Here is a 20,987-nt window from a genome sequence, read left to right on the forward strand (position 1 = left end):
GGTTTCAGCTAGCACAGTCCAATTGGTCTCCTTTTATTCTTGAAATGGTCACTCGCCTAGCAAATGTATAGAAATAGAAGGCTCAGATATGTGTGTGCCCTCAAAGCGCGCGCACAGGCCCCTCGAAGTGCATCACCTGAGCAAGAAAGGAGAATAATTTCCAGAAAATAAAAGAGAGGCTCCCCGCGCAATGAGCCTCCTTTCCTTCTTCTCCTTGCTTCCCAATGGGCTGCAGCCACATTCACACTGACACAGGAAAAAGCAGTTGGGGGGTTTAAAATCAGGAAAGGCAGTGGGAGAAAAGAGGCACCACCAACACTTAGCAATTTGGGCAGCGCACGCAACAAAAAAATTATTTGAGCGAAGTCTCAGGTCATTTTCAAGAAACAGGCCAATGTTCTCTAGCTGCTTAATATACATGGTGTGGGAAATGGCAGGAAAACCCACAGCGAAGGGCTAGAGCCATAAAGAAAGGAATCCAAATTACCACTTAATGTCCATATGTATTTGGGGGCCAAGGTGGGTAATGAAATAAGGTACACTTCAAAGATAAGGTTTTAAACTTTGTATAATGACCTCCTTTTTTTTTTTGCATCTCAAGTCATTTAAAAGGAGTGGGGGAGGGTGTTAATAGAGACTTGCATGATGCAGTGGTTTTAAATACATATATATATTATTTACAGGTACTAAATAACTGTGTGGGCTGAGTAATTAAGCACCGTGAGGGAAAGCAGCAAAGTGACTGACCTTGGGTGACTATTTAATATAATTAAGACCTCAACCTGCGAAATATCTGAATATATATATATATATATATATATATACACACACACACCTGCTACACCTCTTTTGAAACACAACTATATTAACTAAAAGGGGCTGGTATGTGGTACACTCAACACTCTTTCTTACGACAGTTATTTAAAAGGGTTTTGTTTTGTTTTGCCCTGTTTCACTCACCACATTGATCAAAGGTGGATTAAAAAGATCAGATCACATGAAAAGGTATCTGTTCTGATCTCTCTGAAAATGCTAAACTGTTTCAGGGTTAGAGATAAGCCGTGGTGGCGTGACTTGCTGACACAAAGGTCGGCAAGGGTTACCTCAGAAGTTTTAACGGCCTCGGAGCCAACGTTTCCCGCCACTTTTTCGCGCCAAAACAGCAAACAGACGGGGCTGAGGAGAAAGACTTCGGGTTGCCCGCACAGCGACAGCAAAGCAAGGCGGGGCAAAGCGGATACGGCTGTCTTTTGCTGCAGCCTCTTGTTTTGCCATGAGTTGGTTCCCCTCCGTGAGGGAAAGCAGCAGAAAGTAGACTTAGGAGTTTGTTGATCAGTTCATAGGCAACACACAGTCACCCACCAGCTTTTCCCCAGGAAATATTTTGTCACTTCTCCCTTCCAACATCCTTCTTATGGTTTCAGAGTCCCATAAGAGGAGGGAGGGATGGGGGAGAGAGCTCTCACCTCCAGCCCCATCTGAAAAACAAAAATGCTTATTTACTTCTGTCCACTCAGGTTTCTTTTGTTGAGCAAAGGACACTGCAGGCAAAATTATCTCATGTACTACAGCTCTCCCTTGTGCTCCTGGACTGAGTTTTTATTGCTCATACCTACCCTTTAAGCAGCTGGAGTGCATTCCACACCACAACTAGCCACCCCATTGTATAACTCAGGAGTTAAAGAGTAACTCCTGCTGGAGGTAATAAGTAATAAAGGGCTTCTGTTACAGTGTGTATGTGCAATGTGCTCCCTTTATTCTCCCTACCACCCAGTATAAAGTTAGAGTTTCATATGAGTACCTGAGAGGCCAGGGTTCAAATCCTTGCTTGGGCATGAAGCTTGCTGGGCGACCTTGGGCCAGTCACTCGTTCTCAGCCTAGCCCACTTCACAGGGTTGTTGTGAGGATACATTGGGGTAGGTCTGATCCAGCAGGGTTCTTTATACAGCCTTATGTAAATATGGGCTGTACATTTCAACTACCATTCTGGTCTTTTTAAATATTATTTTTCGTCTTTCTTATTCTTATGCAGAAATAAAGTAATTTCTCTCTCTCTTCCTCCCAGTTTGCATTGGTGAGTTGCACGCCAATATAAAAAGTCCCAAAGCAAAAACAGCCCTTGCAAACAGTTTATTTGTTTTGCTGATTTAAAATATATGTTTTATTATAATACAAACACACTCTGAAATAAAGGGTTCCATCTTTGCACTGCATAATGCTTTGTTCAGGAAATCTCCAGGATTGCCCTAACATCCCAAGTTTTAGGGGCACGGAATTACACAAGATCATAAATTAATCTGCCACCGAAGCAGAGCACACACCTGATATCCAGGAAGGCACAAGGGCTGGCTAGCTCCAGCTGATCCCACATTTGATTTACTCTGGGTTATTAAGATGTATTCTGAAATGTTTTGATAAGAAAATAGGAGTCAGCAGTTTGATTTGGAAAGCCTTTTGTTGCTGAAAACGGCTGCACTTTTAAAAGCCAAGGCATTTGTTGTTATTGTGGATGTTTCCATGATCCACCCTCTGCTGCACTGTTGTAGCTCATCAATTATTGTCAGTAGTTAGCTCTTCCTGGAGACAGTTGTGTGAAGTTCTTTAGACAGCCTGTCCACTCCAGGCCTTTAGCACCTGCAGTTGTGCCAGTCCAGGAAATTCATCTTTGGCAAAGGATTTTGAAACAACTATAAAGTCAGCAGCTCTGATTAAACTAGTCACCTAGGAGAAGCATCTGTCTTCAGCAGAGTCCTGGAGTCCTGCTGCACAGCAAACCTCCTGTTAGATCAGGGCCCTGCCATTCTTCCTATGTAAGGCCCTCCGGCAGCAGTCTTGGCTAAGGATGTTTATTTCATTGTTAATACATTCAGACATTAATGCAAGCCATGGCCCTAAATGCAGGCAGCTTGTTTTATGCTCAACTTCATTAACTTTATTCCTAACTCTGCTCCACCTCTGTCTCTGTCCCACAGTACAATCCACACTACAATTTCAAATAACTAGAAAATGCAATAAATATGTTATATATATCCTGGAAAAGTTTATGATGTCATAGAGTGATATGAAACACTAGTCTTATTCAGAGTAAAGCAACTGAAGAGACATGACTAATTTAGGCTCACTAATTCCAATGGGGATATTCAGAGTAGGATTTAGTTGACTACCACTCACTAGGGCAAATCATGGCAAGTCTTTGTATTTCCTGCCCCCTCCCCATTATACAGTGCCTTGCAAATTTGATAATAGTATCAAGAACTTAGTTATCAATTGATTTTTAAAAAATATAATAACACAACTTCCATTATTTATAGCAGCATTTAAGCATTTTATTAAGAGATCAGTAGTTTCTGATAAAGGCAACAGGACAGAAGGAATCATTATTGTCCTGTAACATATTAAGCTTCTTTCCTTTATTTTCTGTTTATGGGCACCCTGAGGCATGATCCCTTGATCACTGCTATACAGGGCCACTTGCTCTTCCTACAATATCTCTATGAGTGTACAAATTCCAGAAGTCCCCATTCCAAGAAGTGGATGTGGTAAATCAGTGTCACCACAACCAGTCTGTCCCAAAGCTTCCCACCTTATGAACTGGTAGTTTATAAAAGAGGAGTACACACTTAGTAACGAGTCTAACGTTTCAGTAAGGCTGCAAGCTGATTAATCCAAGATGATGGAACATATATAACAGAAGCATATATATGTATCCAGAGCTGACTCTCTCCAGGAGAGAGAGGGCTTGTGGACTTAAAAATTAACTAGTCATGTTTTGTAACTGCAAGTGTTAGCTCTGACTCTCTCTTTCCATCTGTGTTTCTTATTATTATGACTTTCAACATGTGAGAGTCCAAACCATGTGGAGACTTTCAAAGACAATGGGAGTATGCCTCAATGGACTCAATGGGATTTACTCCTAAGTAGATAAAGGTCCCCTGGACAGTTATGGGGTGCGGCACTCATCTCCGCTTTCAGGCCGAGGGAGCCAGCATTTGTCTGCAGACAGCTTTCTGGGTCATGTGACCAGCATGACTAAACTGCTTCTGGTGCAACGGAGCACCATGAGGGAAGCCAGAGCGCACAGAAACACCGTTTACCCCTTTACCTCCTAAGTAGACATGCATAGGACTGTACAACATTTTTATAAGCAAAGTTGTCATGATATTGTGCTTCCCTATATTCCTGCTTTTATGTCTTGTGCTTTGCCTTCACCTTTATTTTAAGATTATCCATCTGCTCTGGGTCAAGAATTCTGGCCTTTAAAAAAAGAACACCTCTGCTTGGTTGAACTCTGCATGCATGAACTGAGCAGCAGCTCATATTCTTGAATGAAATAAAAACAGCTTTCAAAAACACAGCTGTTTGCAAAACATTGTACAAATAACACTGTGGAACAGAAAAAGCAGGAAAAGCAGTGATAATAAAGGATGAAACAGAGGGCTTATCCACACTTACCTTTCCTTGGCACTTTCTAGCACAGCCCATGCTTTGAAACTCAGCATTCAAATGCTCCCTCCCCCCGAGCTTTCCTCATAAAAACCTACTCTTTAAAGCTGAATTGGAGCAAATGGCAATCTGCAGAAAACCCTAGCCATTTGCTCTGATTGAGTACTAAAGATTGTTCTTTTGTGGGAAAGCTCTGGGGCAAATAAAATACCACTCAGACACGGAGCTTTAAAGTACAGACCGGTGCCTGGAAAGAGTGATAAGTGTGGATAAGTACTGAGCAAGGTTGGGAAGAAGGTAGATATGGATCTACTGGTAGATCCATAGGTGATCTTGAGTAGATCAACAAGGGTTTCCAACTCCCAATTATTTAACAATAGCAACTAGAAAAAAACCCTTTCTCACTCTAAGTTATGATAATTAAATAAAGAAAATTTTGGTGGAGACCAGAAGTATATTTTTGCCAGTCCAGTCCTACCATGTGCCACAGTGAAGCAACCTTCATGGAAAGGGTGGAGGAATGAAGGCAGGGACTGGAGTCTGAATCGATACATTTTGCATTCTGTAGTTAGTACAGAATGCTGCAGCATGATCACTGACAGGGCTGTGATCCTGTAAGTATCAACCTCTGCTTGAAAATTTGAACTGGCTACTAATTTGCAACAAGTTCAAGGCTTTACTGTTAGTATATACAGTGGAACCTCAGGTTGCGAATGTGATCCATGCGGGAGGCATGTTCGCAACCCACAGCGCCGTGTCTGCGCACGTGCGTGATGCAATTTGGTGTTTCTGCGCATGTGCAAAGCGCGGGCGCCGAAACCCGGAAGTAACCCATTCCAGTACTTCCAGGTTTGGCACATCTGTAACCCGAAAATGCACAACCCGCAGTGTTCGCAACCCCAGATATGACAGTACAGCCCTTAGAAGCTTGGAACCAATTTACAGCGGTACCTTGGATCTTGAACGTAATCTGTTCCAGAAGTCCGTTTGACTTCCAAAACATTTGAAAACCAACGTGTGACTTCCGATTGGCTGCAGGAGCTCCGGGCCTATTTGGAACTCCGGGCCTATTTACTTTAGTAGCCACCTTCTTCATACGCTTTTATCTACTTTCTAAAAAATTTTTTATTTCAGCCAGGCTATCAGTTACATAAACTTGTTTTAAAATTCTTGCTGATTTTATCTGCTTATTTTGCTAACTATTTTCCTGTTTCATGTACACTGCTTAGAGATTATATTATTGTTATTAAGTTGTTTACTAAATTTCAGTACAATCCATGAAAGTTCATGGGAAGGTATCTTCCTATTCCAATCCTTCTCTGCACTGCTTTCCATCAGTGACACATATGCTGAGACGCTCTCTTGAACAGAGCTGTGTTCATTTTCTCTCTTAACAATACAAACCACCAGGAGATTATGCAAATGACACTGGGGAGGAGGGGCACATTGGAAGTTTCAGTCCTTCTTGTCACCACACTGCTTACTACTAGAAGCATAAAGCTCCTAGACTTTTGGCTAAGAACATATCACAACAGCTTAGACAATGGCAACGTTAGGATTGGGAAGGTGTTCATTTCCATACACTAAAGCCAAAACTCAACCACTTTGACTCCAAGGCTTCAGTTAATGTTACAGAAGCTCAGGCAATGCCTAACGAGGCCTGGCATACTGGGTAGATATGGCTGGAGCAATCTATTCTGCTGCCCTAGCTGAAAATTAATGTTCCTGTCGGCCTCATCTTACTGCATGCTGAATGCTTGGGGATTGAAATGCTCATCTGGGCCTTGTTTTGAATATTCATTTTAAATTATGATGAGGCTTCCTAGTTCTTCACAGCTCATTCTATTTGCACCATACTTGAGGATACTTGAATAGGGAACAAAGGGTGGTAGTTATTACAGAATAAGAAACATTGATTGGGTATGTTTGCCTCCCTTACCATATATGGTCCTAAACTTTGTGATAACAAAGGGGGGAAATCTTGTTACACAGAACACTAGCAATTTATTTGGCCATTGCTGCGTCCTATAGTGGAAGAAGTAATAATATAGACACATGTGCCCTCCTGGCCATATACAGAGTGCCTTTCACTCCTCAGTAAAGATTCGCAACAACTCAGGAGTAAGGAGAAGCTAGAGCAGATGACATTGCTTCGTTTAGGATTGGTGCTTATAAATTGTTTTTATTGATTTTCTAGGTATGCTATATTTTCATTGATTCCTTTAAATTGTTTTAGGAACTGTTTGTGTGTACACACACCACACACACATACACACAGAGAGAGGGGGGGGGAAGGGGAGTGAGTTTTATTTTATAACCCATCTTGATTTTTACTTTTAAAGATGGGATACATACCTTTAAAAACAAACAACCAAAGTAATTTGAGACACAGTACCCCTCTCTTTTTAAATTTAGCAGCACATGTTATGGAATACTCATGGGCAGTCTTTGGTTGCGGAATATGATGAGACTTTACCATCCTCACACCAATTTCCTCAACTAAAGGTATAATGCTTTGAAATAAGACCTGGATAAAGGAAAAAACTCTCAGACAACACTTTGCAGCTTAGTGCCCACTCAAGAAAAGAGGCAGAAGAAATCTTTTTTTCTTTTTAAAGTGTGTATTGAAAACTAATTACAGTAATTGTTCTCTCTCCTACACTTTGTGTCTACTGAGGGCTACCCACTTTGAAACTTGCCTTTCTCAGACATAAAAGGAAGCTGTGCTTTAAAACAGGTCTGGGAACCTCGGGTCTTGAACTAGAGGCTTAATTTGGCTCTCCAGGCCTCTCTTTCCTGCCCTCATAACTCTGCCCAGGTCATTCCCCTCATCAGGCCATGCCCCCCAGCCCTGCTCCACACCCTCTTTGAATGCTTTTGCCTAGTTGGAACCTATTCTTAACTATAATGCCTCTTGTTTTCCTGGATCTAGAGATACGTGTGGAATGTGTGCACAGAAACCTCTGACTTGTGTGTTGCTGGAATGTAGTCTATTGTATAAAGGTAAGAGCCACATCCTTTCCTCTACTTGTTTTTGACTCTGGCCTTCTCTCCTTCTCTCACTTCCAAAGAGACTGATTTTCAGATCTTGCAGATTCTGGTTTGCTATCTTGTTTCCTTATCCTACCTTACAAATCAGCTTTTTTTTTTCAAATCAGTGAAGAAAGGCGAGAGAATGAACCAAAAACAAGAAAAAAGGAGAGGAAAAGAAAGTGAGGGAGTTGCAAGAATCCCCCTCCACCTCTCAGGGAACCTGACATGACTCTGTAAATAGAATGCAGTTCTTCACAGTGATCAAATTAGCTCTCAAGGAATCATCCTAAACATTCCACTGAGAAACTAAAACAGCTTGTCCTATTAGATTGTCTGTGGCAGTCTTTCTTTTGAAAGTGCTCTCGCCTGATCTGACCTCAGAGTATCAGTTTAAAATAGTGTAAGGAAGTCCTAGCAGGTCTAAGGTACACTTAGTGGTGAATAATTGAGTAAGGGAACAGTTCACCTTCGACAAATAAAGAATAGAAGTAAGGAAAGAGTCAAAATCCTTGTAAAGAGGCTTATTGGGATTGTTCAAGCTGCAATATCATTATTGCCCTAACACACCATTCTAGCTTTCAAGAAAGGAGATGAGGGAAAGGAAACTCAAATCCTACTCTCTTTTGTACGCAGAACCCACCATCTGCATCCAGATTCACGAGCAGACTGCACCTGCCTGATGCATGCTGCTATAATTTTGTGACACTAGGTGACTGCTTCAATCGCCTAGTAGGTTGAGCCTCTCCTACATACAGCTAACAGGTGACTCGTAGTTTCCTTTTCATGTCAGAAAACCTACAGGATCTTTGCTTTAATTTGATCCTTCATTTCTATTCCTAGGACTATGCTGAGTGCATTGAGATCAGTGTTCACTGAATACATCTGTCTCAGAGGAGTGATAAATATATATATATAGCTGTAACTAGAGAGGGAGAGAAATTTGGTTCACTTCACATTTAAATCCCTGGCTTCTAATTAGCTACTGGGCTCTCAGTTCAACGTGCCAGTTTTGGTGTATAAAGCTCTATACACCTTGGGACTAGGATACCTGAAAGACCATCTCACCCTTTGTATACCCAGTTGTATATCACTGTGCTCTGCTGGTGAGGGCCTCCTGCAGTAAACATTTTATCAGACAGTCTGTTCTACACAATATAGGAATCAGGCCTTAAATGTTGTGACAGCTACCTTTGGAATTCCCTCCCCTTGAACATCTGTTTCCCGCCATGGTGCTGCCTACTGAAAACCTTCCTCTTCCAACAAGCCTTTTAAGAGATAGCTTTCCCAGTCTGTAACTGTATCTTAAAATTGCTTTTAAGATGTTTTAAATATGCTTTTATTGTTTCATTTCTTGTTGTCCCACCCCCTGAGCTCCTATTGGACGAAGAGTGGGGTATAACTTTAATAGAAATAAAATCATGTGAACCTAACCTAATTCACATATCCCAAAACAATATATGAACCAAAATGCAGCCCTCCTTTGAAATTTGCATTTCTCTGAATTTTGTTATGTTGGTCTCCAAACCAAAATATTTCTGTGAAAATGTATGTATTAGGGGATAATGTGCATAAAAATGAATGTATTAGTGATCATAGGATACACACTGCATTATATTAGGGAAATTTGCTTGCAAAACTGTGTACAGTGGTACCTCGGGTTACATATGCTTCAGGTTACATACGCTTCAGGTTACAGACTCCGCTAACCCAGAAATAGTGCTTCAGGTTAAGAACTTTGCTTCAGGATGAGAACAGAAATCGTGCTCTGGTGGCGTGGCAGCAGCTGGAGGCCCCATTAGCTAAAGTGGTACTTCAGGTTAAGAACAGTTTCAGGTTAAGAACGGACCTCCGGAACAAAGTAAGTACTTAACCCGAGGTACAACTGTATTAGGCAAAATTGCCTATAAATATGGTATTAAGGGAAATGTGTGCTAAAATGCTGTGAATTTTCATGAAGACTTAAAAAAGAATCCTGCAAACTGATGAAGAAATGGGACAAACTGGATTGGAGAAATGAGAAACTGGGAAAAACAAAAATTCACCCATCCCTATAGGTAACTGGGAAGATAAATATTAAGGAATGGATAATATTGGCTCAAGTTCAGAAACAGCAGAGGGTTGTTTAAGTAAATGGAAATTTGCAAAATCTTAATTTGAAAGCAGAAATTATGAACAGCAGTAGGCAGCAAATTGAGAAGGGCAAAGAGATTGACACGTTAAATAATATAGATTCTAATATTGATTTCTAGCAATATGTGTGTGCTCTTTCTCTTCTATTGGGAAAATATGAATACAGTGAAAATAATGGATTTGTATAACGGTGTTTCCAGATGGGTACTTAATATTGCAAATGGATATTTTAGATATCACAAATGGATTGTTGGCAACATTTTTTTTTAATGCCAGATTTTCTGTGGAAAGGGTAAGTCCAGAGTAATAGGTGGGGGGGAGATTGGCTTCTATTCTGATGCCAACATTGTCATGTGGAAGCAGTGATAAACTTGCATACATTTATCACAAAACTTGCATACATTGATCCTATCAGGACACATCCTGAACCTATAAAACAGGCAAGCAATTTGATAAGGTAATGTAGATATCTTAAGTAAAATACCTGCTTTGTTCCCAGATTCCAAAAAGTTCTCTGATACCATTGATTTCTACAGAATAAGCAACAAACTGTATTTATTGTACATTTTTAAACTTCCTCAGGACCTCATATAAGTTTTGCTATTGCTTACAGTTCTCAGTCATTGTTAGAGTAGTGTTTTTCAGCCAAATATTAGGCTTTCTTTTAAAAATGAGGAAGAAACCTCAGAGAAAGGTAAAACATCGTATAAATTAAGAACTTGTTTCATTAATAAGAAAAAACAAAGAACTACTGTGCCGCTCTCTAATTAGATGCATAAAATGTACCAAACATTATGAAATGCTCTAATATTTCAAAACATGTCAGTGAATCAGGTGAGGGACTGGAACAAAATGTTCTGTTAGCAGTGCCCTTATTCAAAGTCAGCTTGAAGAGAAGCAGACAAATGCTAGTTTGTAAATCACATATCAGATATATGGGTATGATCATTTCCTTGGAAGTTTAGCTCATTTAGGTGTTGAATAAATGTTACCTCTTTGCATGATTTTTTTTTTTAAATTGACTGATTGATAAGTTTTGCATTAGGTGAGAGATTAATTCCTGGGAGTATATTTTCATCAAGGACATTATTATTGTTATATACCAGTGTGAGCTACGGAATCGTTTGAATATTATTGTATTCCAAACTTGAGCTTCACTGAATAGCCCCCGTCTCTCTTCCAACTAGAAAAATTGACAATTGAATGACCTAGGTTTGGTAATCACAGTAGAATTCAGCCCCAGCCGATTCTTATTGGGTGTTAGATGCAAAATCATCAGGGATGAAGCTCTCAAAGATCACTGCTGGCACTGACTGTAATATCTGCCAATAGCAGCAGCTTCATCTTTCTAAGGACTCCTTTCACTCAGTTCAAAAGATTTGCTAACCCCCTGATTCCATTTTTGGAGCTCTCCAATTTCAATCCCATTTCCCCATACAATTGGTTATAATACATAAATGTACCATCATAATCCAGATTTGTGAAACAATGTGCACAATATACATTCTAAGCATACAAAAATATTTCATTTAATGCATCTTCCAGTAAAAGACAATTTGTATCACGGTAGTACTGTACTGAATTTTTACTTCTTCATTTTTTTCTACAAGCATTACAGCACCAACTGACACAGGTTTTTAAATCAAATCAGAATCCACCCTGAAGCGGCACAGCCAAACTTAAACAATATTGTTTAAACGGATTAAGGGAAGTTACAAAGGTTTGAATTTCTGATTAACAAATGTGTAATGAGTACTATGAAGAAAAATGGGAATCGCCAAATGAGCACCTTTGCTTAATTGCAAATAGAGAACAATAACAAGTGCAAATACCTTCCATCTTAATGCCTTCAGCTTTGTTATACAACAAATATAAAGCAAGAATTTAATGAGAGGTTTATCTGCTGACTATTGTATCTTGGAGATTTATACAAGTTAAAAGAGCAAACGAAATAAGAACAGGAGTCCTAACAAAATCCTAATACTGTACACACACACACACACACACACACACACACATATATATATATATATATATATATATATATATATATATATATATACACCTCACAATAGTTGTTCATAAATAGACTATTGACTTTCACTGGGTTAAAGAGCTCATGTAGTGATTAAGTTTGGGAGGCATAATTGTTCTTGTCACGCAAACTCGGCTTGCAGTCAATATCTTTTTATCATATACATTTTTAATCACATATTAATAAACAAGAAGGTGTGTTTTATTGATGGTCGGATTAGATTATTGACCAACTCGACAACTCTGTACACCAATTCAGAAAATACAAACAAGGTCAACATGTAAAGATAGGGTAAAGTAGATCAAAGAATGTGCTTTTCCTTAGGTATTTGAATGATTCATTTATTTCTTTTCTGCTCAGCAACTCAATATAGTAAACAGTTTCAAGCTTTTTGTACACCTCCCCCCTGCAATATTTGGCCTTCATAGCAGAAGTAAAGCCTAAGAGTAAACTTGTGCAATAATTTAGATTACAACCACCTTCAGAGAGAGGTTACAGCACCCTATTAAAAATCATCCTATAATACTGGAAGAACAATATTTAAAGATTTGTGCACAATATTTAAAGATAAATACATTTTCTTTCTCATTCCAATATACATTTCTCTCTCTTTCAAATACACACGTGTATATACACAGACACACATATTGAGCAGCTCCCCATTAATAAGCCCCTATTCCTTATACCACCTATTGGAAAGAAGAATGAGGTACAGCATGAAAAAGTAACAGATGGAATACAAATAGCGTGTCTGCTGTCCCATGCACACATTCAGGCTTCCCCTGCTTCCTATAGAGCTCCTTTCCACCCACCCCACATCCAAAAAACTCCTGAGGGTCAGGGGGTTTTCTGAGCTGCGTGCAAAATAAATAATTTTTAGTGTTGATCATGAAAGCATATGTTCAGTTATTTCTGTTAGTGTCCTGCCTTGTTCTTTACAGGATTTCTAGTTGCTACCAGCATAAAAATTACACTGAATACTGGAAAAGAACTTTTGACAGATATAATGACTTTTCAGAAAATGACAGAATCGTAACATTCTTCCTTTATATATAAATTTTGATCCAGCTGAAATTGGAAGAGGTCTAGGCAAACTTTTCCAACACTGTCTTCTCAGGTGGCTCTTAGGAAGGCTTCCATTATAATAGTAAAAAGGTAGAGGGTTTTCCCCCCCCCTCTATATTATCTTGCTGGTACTGCTATATAATGTGTGGGCCACTAGTCAAGGGGAACACTTAAGATCTTTATATACCAAGGTAAGAAAAGGCTCGGTGTAATGACAAAGAAAGAACTACCAGTGTAGAAAGTTATTAAACATTACCAAGTAGCCCAAGGGCACTGTACTCTTGAATGGGGATCTTTTAAAAAGCCAGATGTGTAGAAGAGAAATGTGTACTCCATTAATACCATGAAATACAATAAGAAGGGAACTCAAACATAAATGGAGAGCTGGATTGCACTGCACATTGCCACAATAAATATCCTTCTGACAGAAAACAAAAGGTGAAGCAGAAAGATATCCATGCCAAATGTAAGAGAGAAACCCACACATTGGATAAACTGTTCATCCTTGTTAGACTGTGATCCTTGTAATGCTGCCAAGTGCACTGAGAAAAACTGTGTTACAATTGCCAGTCATATAAGCTAAAGCTACCTGGAGGCACCATTAACTGGTGCCTTTCTCCTTGCCAGAAGTTGTCAAAGTTTTTATTTGTTCTGGCCAAGACATGCTGTTTTACTGCTCCATCCCTTTCATTGGACTATACATCTGCTACCCCAATATGCATGTTTGCACACACCCCTTGCTCTTCCATCAAAATCTAAAACGAATAAATAAAAAGAAAGACAGAAGCCTGTCTTGGCGGGGGGAGGGAAGTAGGTAACAAAAAGTGTAGTTTATAAAGGAGCTGCATGGATTTTTCATCCGGCAATTTCTGAAAGTAATATTGGGGAGCACAGTTGCAAGCCTTCCTCCTGCAGAGGAAGAATGAGAGTATTTTGCATGGCAAAAACTGACATGGTGATAGCTTCTCATCATCTGACAATCAAAAAAGGATGTTGCAGGAAGTCAAAATATGCTCAAAACCAAAGTCATAGAGTTCAGAAAAAGATTAGAGTGACACACAGCTGGAACTTCTGATACTGAATTGAAAGCTGCTGTTAGCCATGGCTCTGTTGATATGTTATATTTACAAGACAAGAAGGCCAAAAGTACACATTATGTGTGTCCCCCCCAAATCAAATTAGTAAAAAGAAAAGGAAGAATGGGTTTAATCATGCTAGTTCTATTCCTCCATTTGGGTGGAAAGATTCTACTGTAGATGCACAGCAGACAAAAATGGCATATGGTGATGTTCCCCATTTCAACTTGCAAATGGAGTCTATGTTTCAGTGTTCCACTGCTGAAACGAATTTTCTGCATGCGGAAAACTAGCATGTCAGGGAAAGATCTAGGCTAGGATACTATTATCATTATTAATTAGATGTATTAGTCACTTTTTACCAAGATCTCAGAGCAACTTACATTTAAACTCATAAACTTAAATGCAGTATACCACTAACAGTTTATATAAAACATTAACATTCTCATACAAACACCTACAATTCTCTCTCTCTCTCTCTCTCTCTCTCTCTCTCTCTCTCTCTCTCTCTCACACACACACACACACACACACACACACAACAACAGCCAAAGGAAGCTTTGGTATCACACGAACAGTAGAACAAAAGCAGCTCCATCCATGAAACCCATGAGAGGGGAATGTAAGTCTATACCTTGACTTGAAAGCATGTCAGTGAAGGAGCCAGGTGGACCTCACCGGGAAGAGAATTCCACAGATGGGGGAGCCACAAATGAAAAGGCTTGAACTGGTCAAGTTATGCAATGTTGATTTAATAAGAATTACATATACGTAGTAAATAAGCCCTGTTATCTCAAACTTGGTTAGGTTTAGGAATAGATATCACAAATAATTGTGTAGCTTGTTTCTTCCCAATACACCCCCCTGTTGCACCTCATCATGGATGTTTTCTTACTAAAATATGTTTTTCTTACTCAAACCATGTTTTCTTACTCAAACATCTGATTATCTCAATATTTTTTATGACACCGGATCATTCACAGAAGTATATTAAATGGTGATGGTGTTAGGATAATGTATTAGTGTTATACCTGTCCTTAATCTGTGAAAGGTTCTTGATGATATACAAAATTGCTGGAAAGGAACCAAGTCAATGAATTATTTATTCATTTCATTTATTGATTGTTCTTCATTGAAGTTTCTAGCATAGTTTACACAAGAAAACAATAAAATGCATCAGAAGCTGATCTAGCTGAGAGTTGAATATTACCTCTACAGTGGCAAAGAAACATCTGCCACCATACCTGAGGGCAGCAGGCTAACTTAGAGTGTACAGACCAAGCACATCTCTTGTTCCCCAACACCTCACAATCACTGCTTGCTCCCTAGGATCTGCCTCCTCAGTTGGCTGCTCCATTTGTCTAATGCTAGTGCTGGCCCTCATCTTGAGATATATCAAAAACTGGAAAAACACATACTTACTTCAACCGAAGGTACATCAGGGTCATTCATCACTTCTGCAAGGCCAAGCGTAGCCCAGGACCTCCATACACATTGCCCAGGCTTGCGCTTCGGGGTGTTGCACTTTGGTGTTGCGGTTTGACCTCAGCCCGAGAGGCGCACTCCACGGTCTCTCGAGACAGACAGATGCCAACAAAGACCACTTTAAAGATCATGCTAATTCTGATTTTAAAAGCAGTTTGGGATTGGGTGTGAGAGCTCTTTGAGGAAAGACATAGCTTATAGTATGTGGTGGCAGCTGTTTCCTTATGGATCATGGCCTAACTCGCTTGTGGTGACATGACTTTTTGTAGGGAGCAGCCTAGCTCTTTTGGGCACCTCACCCCAAACATTTTTTTCACAGCTACACAGGGTCGGTATACAGTTGTGAAATTACTCTTCAAACTTTAAAGATCTCTTAAAATCTCAGTTAATGCCCGTCATATGAAACATGCAAATTGATAATAAACTAACTAATCTGATACAGTTTTACTGCATTTGTAAATCCTAGAACATTTTGGGTTTTTTTATTAAAAGTTGAATACGTAACGAGGTCCCTCACTACAAAAGAACAGAAAATACTTTTATTCTCATTTCCCAAAAGTCCTTAATGTGACATCTGTCCCTGTACTGTCACCCGTTTTAAAGCTAACAAACGCATGCCATATAATACAAGATTTATAAAATTAAAAACCCACCCCTTTTAAGTAATATTCTTTAAATCTTACTTTCTGACAGTCCTACTATTTGCTCAGTAACTGTAATAGGCGTATTTTTCAGAAAATACTGAATAAAAACTGACAAGCTATCAGGGGAATCTGAATGCATAATTGATAGGGGCATAAATTAATATGATTAGGCCTTTATTGGGTGCCACTGCTGCCAAACCTACAAAAGGGGCATGGAATAAAACATGGCTATGTTCTCAGTGCTGATAGGCATCAATATGTAATGCATATTATCTCTAGCCTTCTCATGTAGTCTGCTTATGACAGCACTCAACCTAATTGAAATTTTTATCTTTCTGTTGCATACAGACAGTTCTGACTAGCTTCTTGCATGGTAGCAAAGAGAAAATCCAAATGACCCAAATGAAGGTTTCTCTGTGGAGGTTTGCATCCTTTCTGCAAATTACTTTGAAAAAATGCTTTTCAGTTTTCTGTGTGTTTTTTATTTTAAAGAAGGCATCTACACAAAGCTGCATTTCAGAACATTTGGTTTGCCTTATCCTGTTAAAAGTGAGCTCAACAATACTTTCCCCATGGAAGACAGGCCCAAGGAAGAAATAAGATTTATCCATAAAGCTGTGTATATCCTATATTCCTGATTATAGTCTTGTCACCTTAACTCCAGTTGCAATGTCTTTGTGCTTAGGGAGTGCTGTTATGGTGGACTAGGGATGGGGGACAAATTTGACTCAGTTTGCATTTAAAGGTGAACTTATCTAATTTTCATTTTCCAAAACATATAAAATGAAACACAGGAATATTTTGACATTTGCCCTTATCTGAATTTTGCAATGCAATTCAGCAGCCCTGTGTACATTGATGTGTACACAAACATGGGTAAAGTGTGCATATAAATGCATATATTAGGGAAAATAACATAGAAAATACATCATATATGGGGAAATTGCTTTGTAAAAATGTGTCTATTGGGGTGGGGCGGTGGGAATCACACTAAAATGCTGATAAATTATCATGAGGACCTAAAAATATTTTAGCAAACTGATGCGGAAATGTGAAGAACTCATCTTAATATTGGAAAAAGTGTGAAACTGAAAAACGAGAAATTTAATAAATAAGTAAATAGCTTTAGTTAAAGAGATAGCGCCATTGTTACAATTAATTAGTTCACTCTGGAAACTTTTACTATAAAACTGGCTGAGGTTTTAGATACCTATGATTAGAAATGAAAAATACATATTAAAGTATAAAAATACACAATATAAAGAGCTTACACTGGGATTGTTTGCACCAGCCGAAATCATCTTTTATCAGTTTCTATACAAGTCTAAACTCAGCAGCTGACAGCACGAGCGAATAATTAGTATGTTCCATCTAAAATTAATTCCGAAGTAGACCTCCCTATTACATGGAAGATAAATCCTTTACTGCCTCGCTTACCGTTTCTAAATGCTAACATTTGTTTTTTAAAGTCTAGTTATCTCTTTTGCTGAAGAAACATAAAATCATTTTTACAAACCCTTCAAATTCTTACCTCGTATAACAGGAACGGGAAACCTCAGGCAAATGGGGAGGGCAAATGCGGCCCTCCAAGCCTGTCTGTTTGGCCCTCGGGACTCTATCCCAGGTTGCATCACCTTTGCCACCTCACCTACTACTGACCCTGCTTCACACCTTCATTGACTGCCTTTGCCTGACTGAATGCTTCTCTGGGTGGAAGACAGGATTAACTAGCTGACTATACAAAGGTAAAATGTACAACAGTTGTTCCACCCACTTTCACCTCTGGCCCCTCCCATCACTGGCATGTGGCCCCTGGAAGGTTGCCCAGACGGGGAGGTGGCCCTTGTGCTGAAAAGGGTTCCAGACCCCTGCTTTGGAATAAAACACATTTATGCATTTGTTGTGCTTGCAGGTTATTTCCTTTCTGCTCATTTACCACTTCCCAATATTCTAAGGAGCAATCCCATAATAACAAACTATAGGTTATCCATAAATATTATAAGTCCGCCTTTGTCTTCAAAATTGCTCAGAGAACAGGGGTATCTGCACCTGTAATTTTCCAGCAATTTGTATAGCTCATAATATATAAAATACTTGCATTTTACACCTGCCCTTGGCAGTTATAAATTTAAAATATACGATAAAACACAATGGGCTTTCTTTTGTGTCATAACCAAAAAGGTCAGGGCATTTTATTGTGTGTTAAACAACACGAGTGTTGATATTTTGGAGCAAGACCATGAAAACTAATGGTTCATAGAGCTTTCACTGTAACCCCTTGAAGAACTTTAAAGTTCTTTAGAGCTTTGGTGGTAAAAATATTTTTAAAAATTCAATTAAAAGCCCATGACAACCAAAATCAGTTGCCTGAGGTGGCTGCATCACTCTGCCTAATGGTAGGTCAGCCCAGTTACTGAAGATCCATCATATATACATATACAAGGTTGTATCTAATGTAGGTAAGTTAAAGTCACTTAGCAGAATACTTGTTCTGTGGGCAAAATGATTTGCACCAGTGGAACATTGTTGTGTTACAAGCAGTTTGCTTATAATTTCATTGCACAACAGATTGTGTAGTCTGTTTTGCATTGCATTTCCATTAGTGCAACTGCTGCATTGGATCTCCTGTTGCACAACATTAAGACTCACCCATCTGCTAGTGCAAGAGTCCTTGAACTAGTAGACAAGAGAACACTGGATACAGCCCATAGTTTTTAAGGACAGTAAAGCCACAGATAGGGGGAAGTATCTGTGAGATAAAGACACATAGACAAATCTATGGGCCTCACCCAGAGCTCAAGAAGATTGCCCTTTCTGCCTTGTGCCACATAATACACCCAAAGTTATCCTCCTTTGGTTAATAAACTTAAATGAGTCAAAATCTGCAACTTAAGTGCATGTCATGAAATTTTGTTCGAAAATCTCATTCTCAGTGTTAATATTTTCTCTCCATAGGGCCTGCTGGGAAATTTCAACATTGTGACAAATCCATAATATCAAAGTGAAAGATTTTACATGTTAGTAAAATACTCTGCAAGAAGCCATCCTTTTGCAAAGACCATTTATCATTTATGGAAAGTTGCTGAGTAAATCCTTTTGACTTTGCACCATCACATTCATCCTTGTTCCAACTAATGTAATTCAAACATAGTATTGATATTTCTCCCCAGCTTTTTAGACTGTGGGGGAAGGGTCCATCTAAAGCTGGTGTCACACTGTGTTTGATGCAAGTAAGTTTCATATTTGTCTCTTTATAGAAGTATGCAGAAGATGTACTTAGCCATATTGATCTTTGAGGAAATGTGGACAAGGTAGATAATGTGAAACTTTTATTGCCATTACTGACTGTTGCACAGGCTCTGGAAATTTTTCCAGTTATTTAACTAGATTTGTTGCAGTACTTTTTTTGCTGTGATACTAAAGGAAAAAAGGGGGGGAAAGCAGTGAAGCTTCTGCAGCCATGACACCACTTCCTCTAGAGTAGCACATTGTAGTCAGTGGAATTGCTTCAAAACTAAATTAGATATTTTAGGCTGCTCTTTTTAATATCTTCGTTAGATTAATTTAACAAGAATATGGGGGTGCAATTGTGCCCTCACAATTCACTTATTTAAAATTATTTATATCCTAGCTTTGCTATCCTGCCTGGGGAGATAAGAGTGGTGTGTAGTAAAACACAATAAAATACAAACAAAGAATATAAAACAGGAAGGCGTAAAAGAAAGGTACATTTCTAAACACAAGCAGTGAAGGAGCCATGTGGATCTGCCAGGGGAGGAAGGCCACCACTTAAATGCTCACTGACCTGGAAGAATGGAGAAAAGCTGCTTTTTCTGGAAAATTCCTTTCCATAATTATTTTGGCTCCCCTTATTGGCACAGCGATCAAGCCCAGACTGGACCACATGCTGGCAAATGACAGCCGTGAGACCAGCTCAAAATCCAGTAGATCCCAGCCGAGCCCAGTTCCTCCTGTTCACTATTCCCCTATTTTGGCGCATCCCAGTGGCTTCTGCCAGAGATCTTGCTAGCAGCACTTTCATCTGCCTGCCTGTGTGGGAGTGGGGAAGGTCAAACGTTCCTCCTCCTGTCAACCAGTTCTCCCCAGCAAGTCCCTACCTTCAGCCTTGCCATTAGCATTGCAAGTGTAGCACTGGATGTGGAAATTATAAGTGTTCTTCAGGCTCTTCACGCATGCCATTCTGAGCAACCAGCTACACTCTTCGGTTGTTGACCGTCACTGTTCTCATTCTCCCTCACACTATGAAAGATGAGGGGTTTTTAAAATAAAAAATATATGGATAAATAGCTCTTGAACAGCTCCTACAATGTATTAAGTGTGAACAGGTTTTTCTTCAGCATGTGTTCATGTTCTGTGTTCTTCACATTTATTTATTGTCAACAACCATATTTATAGTGACTATTAAAGGGCAGGGGGAACCTTCCTCCCTATAAATGTTTGGCTTCCCCTCTGTCCTTTTTATTATATTTCAGGAAAGTGATGGAGTGATCTTGTTCAATGCAGTTGTCTTGTTTTTATTTATTTTCTTCCACAGGACGGCTCGCTCCAGGGTGCTTTCAGGTATTATATTGCATTTTTCAAGTGTAATGAAAATGGGTTAATTCTGGTGATCTTGATGTTTGGCTTTGATTTGTTGCTTGTTACCTGCAGAGCTGCTCTGGGTAGTCCTTCAAAGTAACAGCAATCTTTCCTCTTACTTTTTGAGAAAGGAGTCAGTAGTCATCAAGCCCAAATGGGTTCTTTCATTAGAAGCATTTAAGGAACAATAACATAAAAAGAAAGGGACGTGGGTGGCACTGTGGGTTAAACCACAGAGCCTAGGACTTGCCGATCAGAAGGTCGTGGTTCGAATCCCCGTGACAGGGTGAGCTCCCGTTGCTCAGTCTTAGCTCCTGCCAACCTAGCAGTTCAAAAGCATGTCAAAGTGCAAGTAGATAAATAGGTACCGCTCCAGCAGGAAGGTAAATGGCGTTTCCGTGCGCTGCTCTGGTTCTCCAGAAGCAGCTTAGTCCTGCTGGCCACATGACCCGGAAGCTGTACGCCAGCTCCCTCGG

The 20,987-nt window shown here is 39.5% G+C and overlaps 1 long non-coding RNA gene across 1 annotated transcript; it reads left to right on the plus strand.

Annotated features, from left to right (window-relative positions):
• The first annotated feature begins 7,087 nt into the window (after positions 1–7,087).
• Positions 7,088–20,371, plus strand: LOC309366086. The gene is made up of 3 exons (XR_014166486.1): positions 7,088–8,239; positions 16,261–16,334; positions 18,868–20,371. It is a non-coding gene; the product is annotated as an uncharacterized lncRNA (long non-coding RNA).
• Positions 20,372–20,987: the final 616 nt, after the last annotated feature.

The sequence above is a fragment of the Podarcis melisellensis genome (genome assembly GCF_964234715.1).
Source record: "Podarcis melisellensis genome assembly, chromosome: 3".
NCBI lineage: Eukaryota > Metazoa > Chordata > Lepidosauria > Squamata > Lacertidae > Podarcis > Podarcis melisellensis.